This window comes from Parasteatoda tepidariorum, chromosome 3 (assembly GCF_982258835.1).
Source record: "Parasteatoda tepidariorum strain Cologne lab strain chromosome 3, Ptep-v5.0, whole genome shotgun sequence".
Taxonomy (NCBI): Eukaryota; Metazoa; Arthropoda; class Arachnida; order Araneae; family Theridiidae; genus Parasteatoda; species Parasteatoda tepidariorum.
The window spans coordinates 93,299,437-93,303,824 of NC_141757.1; positions in this window are offsets into that span (position 1 = coordinate 93,299,437).

A 4,388-nucleotide genomic window follows, 5' to 3' on the forward strand; every position below is an offset into this window, starting at 1 on the left:
CATTAAAAAAAATCATAATAGAATTTATCATACATTAGATTGATTAAAGTAAAGCATTTCGGCAACTGCCCGTTGGCACTCACGGAAATGCTCACGGTTTCGGCACCGCTTGGCATTCTTGGCGGAAACTTTTAAGTCAAACCTGCTTTGTCGCCAAATTGCTTTTGCGTAGCGTTTATAAACAAGGGATAGAATTGTTTTCACTATTTTATTACAATTTTTTTCATTGTTTTTGTGTTTTCATAAGATCATGTAACTGAAATATTAAAACACAAAATTCTCTTTGCAATATTTAGTAATAATTTTAATTGAATCTTTCAAATTTAGTTTTAATCTGAACTTCTAAACTGGAATTTAATTTTAAAATTTTATGATTGTGTTGACCTGATGACGTATTCTGATACATTGATTGTATTGACTTGTTTGGAGTTTTCTCAGAAGTATTTTTTATTTTCAATTTCTTAGTTAAAAAAAAAAAAAATAATTGAATAGATAAATGAAATATTATTTTTACTGATTTTATTTAAATTTTAATAAAATCATTTTATCGCGTTTAAAGTTATAGTTTTTTTTGAATTAAACTCCAAATTTATAATTGAAATGCGCGCAATGGAAACTAGTGTTTTACTTTTTCAACAGTGTTTTACTTTACAACTTTTTTTCGAGTTAAAGTGTTGTTAATTACGATGAAAGTTGGCAATGTAATTTTCTCTATAAATCAACTATAGATATTTTTTAAGATGCAAGCAATCACGGTGGTTAAAACAAATCAATTAGGTTAAAAATAGCATAAATGCTAAAGAACAAATAAAAGCAAAAGTTCTCTTAGAGCCCTAAAATATAAATTATATTTTACTTTTATATATACTTAAGTTCAGATTGGTCTAATCAAACTGAAGAAACAGAGAAACTCTTATGTCAAGGAACTGTAACTAATTTTATTATACATGTTTATTTAAGTTTTTAGAACCATATACAAAAAATCTGAAATATATTTCATATTAACAAAATAGTTCACTGTTGCATTCTAAGGATAAATTATTTTAATTGTATAATTTGCTTTTGTAGATCCATTTCCTAAGATATTCCCCAATTAATTATTATTTGTGTAAAAATATCGATTTTTCTGTGAAGTATTTCTTATTATTTATTTTGAATCTACCATTAATTTTTTTTCTTATACTATTATATAATATCTTATTTAGTAATGTTATAAGAAATGACACTAGCAATGGTATAAGAAATGGCAAAATTTTTAGTCGTATAATTATAAAATAAAACTTGGTTCTTGTATTTCATAACTTTTGAAATTGCATTTGAATAAAATAATGTTAAAGTAAATTTGATCGGATTAAAATTAAATAAAACTTTTTTTTCTGAATTTTTATAATTTTTGAAACTTTCAAAATATTGAAGTAGTGTCATTAAAATCTTCATCTTATTGAAAATGAATAAAATAATAAGGTTAAAGTAAAGTGCTGCGTATGATAATGAAATAAACATTTTTTTTAAAACTTTTATTACTTTTGAAACTGCAAACAAATGACTAAAATGATAAGGTTAAATTAAAGCACTTTAAATGTATTAATTGCTTTCTCAGGTCTATTTTTTCAGATCTATCTTAATTTATTATTTGCGTAAAAGTATCGATTCCTTTGTGAAAAATTTCTTATATATATTTCCAATTGAAAATTATCACCTTTTTCTGATTAAATGTTTCATTTGAGGAAAAACGATTTAATAAAATCTCCTCCATCTGATAAAGCAAACAAGTGAGGCAATTTTTTTTTAACCGTATAAATTTCTTCTTTAACTCATTTCTCAAATCTATTGTAGTTCATTATTAGTGTAACAATATGTATTTCATTGTGAAGAATTTTTATTATGCATTTGGAATAAAAGAATTAATTTTTTTTACTAATTACGCATCTGAAATGCTGAATTTAGCGATAAAGGTAATTTTTGCAATGTACTGCAATAAAAATACCTTATATAAAATTTTCTTACATTTGAATTGGAAACTGAATGCAATATGCCTTAGTATATAGTGAGCACACAAGTCTTTATATATATATAGCATAGTAAAGAATGGTAAACTGTCTTAGCAAGTAAAATAAAATTAAAAAAAACAACAAAAAAAACAATAGATTTTACACTTTCAAGAACAATAATAAAAAAAAAGGAGTTGAAAAGTAAAATATTTACAAGAATCTATTTTTAAATAAAATTCTGAGACATAAACATTAAATTAAGTATGAATTTTTCATTCAAGACGAAAACCGCTTATAAAAAATACAAGAGCGGTGTGAAGATAGAAGTGAATAAGAAAGAAATTTTTAACTAGAATAGAACCATCATTTTCCTACTCAATCAACGTAATAGGGTTGCACGCTGTAGCAAGATGTGACGCATAGATCGGTTGGGTTACCATATTCTCAATTTTGCGGTTTTCAGAGAGCTTATTCTCGACCGCGCCAAGCGGTGCCGAAACCGTGAGCATTTCCGTGAGTGCTGCCCGTTGTACCCCATGGTGGTAAGACTTCACACTTTCATGACCAGAAGCGTTATTGTGACAAAATGGTCAACATTGTGCACAGGTTGTCTATTTCCTAGATATGCCGGTACCCATCGATTTGAAGCTGAGTGAGCTTCCCGCCGCCACTGAGAATCGAACCCCAGGCTTTCACGATGACAACTCAGTGTCTTAATAACTGAGCTAATGTGGCTCAAATTAGATTGATTAGTTCTTATAATTTGTAACCATGCATTAGATTGAGTAGGTCATCTAACGACATTTTCTAACCTTCTGACTTTGACAAATTCCATCTGTTCTGAACTATAGAATAGTAGATAACTTTAAAAGCAAAATTTAATACCGTCTTCTCTTGTTTATACGACCATGTGAAAAGATAATGATGACTAAAAACAAAAATAATATCTCGATTTCCAGCGAAATCAATCATACTACAAAAATAATAAAACTAAAGATAGACGAAATTACAAGCATTAAAGATATTAAGGTATAAAAGACCTTTCAAGCCAAGCTTCACGCTCGTAAATAGGCTTTATTTCCTCAGATAATTCCTGTCTGAAGCATGACAGTAAAATAGTTATTGTCTTCTCAACATTTTCTACAAAAACTGTAACCGTGTTTCCAAGAAAAAGTCCTCTCCCTTAAAATAAATCTCTCATCCCCTTCAATCTTATTTACCGCTCATATCTTCTCAAGTGTAGCCCTGAAATTGGCAGGTTGTTTACAAGCAACTTTCCTGCACGACCCCTCGGATTAAAGGGCACTTGTTGGGTTGGGGGGGAAAGAAAAAGCAAGTTCTTTTTTTTTCCTTCTTATTTTTCTTTTCATCTCGAAGAAAACCTTTGTGGGGATCTGAAAGTACCACATGAGTCCAGCTGTTCCTTTTTCAAAATTTGATTTGCAGATTTATTTACTGCGAAGCAGGTAAGCTTAGCACCTGAACGATTGATTGTTTATTTCCAGGTAGAAGGTGGGCGGTAAAGGTTCTAGTGAAAGCTACCTGGACAAGCGTTTCGTCTTCTTCACCCTGAACTGTGAAAACTTCAGGTGACTTTTCAGGTGGAAAGTCAAGAATTATTTGTAAATCAGAGAGTACCTCCCAGCAGAATAAACCATATGTAATTGAAGGTGTAATGAAAATCTAGAAACAATGGGTTGATAAGACCCTTTTATGCCACTTAATTTCGTTTGTTCATTAGATTGGAAATCGAGAAGACACGTTTCTCATCTTCTGAGACCAGTGAAATCTATGAATGTTACGAATTTCAGCGTACTATGTCAGAAATTTAAAAAGATTTGATATCATTCATATTTGCTGCAACTTTTACACAACTGATAATTTGAACCATATTCCCCTACTTCTTAAATAATTCTCATATTCCATACTTTACCTAAAGAGCATTTGTTACTCAATAGAATTCCTAGAAATTCTATAAAATGAATAGGCACAGTATATAATAATTCTCATAGTATTTCATGTTTTAGCTAAAGAGCATTTGTTATTCAATTGAATTCTCAGGCATTCTAAAGAATGAATGGGCAAGTATATAATTATTTTACAAATCTCTCATACTTTACCTAAAGAACATTTGTTATTCACTAGAATACATAGGCATTCTATAGAATGAAAAGGCAAAGTATATAATTCTCACAGTATTTCATACCTTACCTAAAGAGCAATTGTTATCAGATAGAATTTTTCGCGTTTTATAGAAGGAATAGGCAAAATATATAATAATTTTAATAGAATTTTATATTTTACCTTATAGAGAAAATTTGTTATTCGAGCGAATTCCTAGGTATTCTATAGAATGAATATGCAGAGTATGTAATAATTTTCATAGTATTCTATACT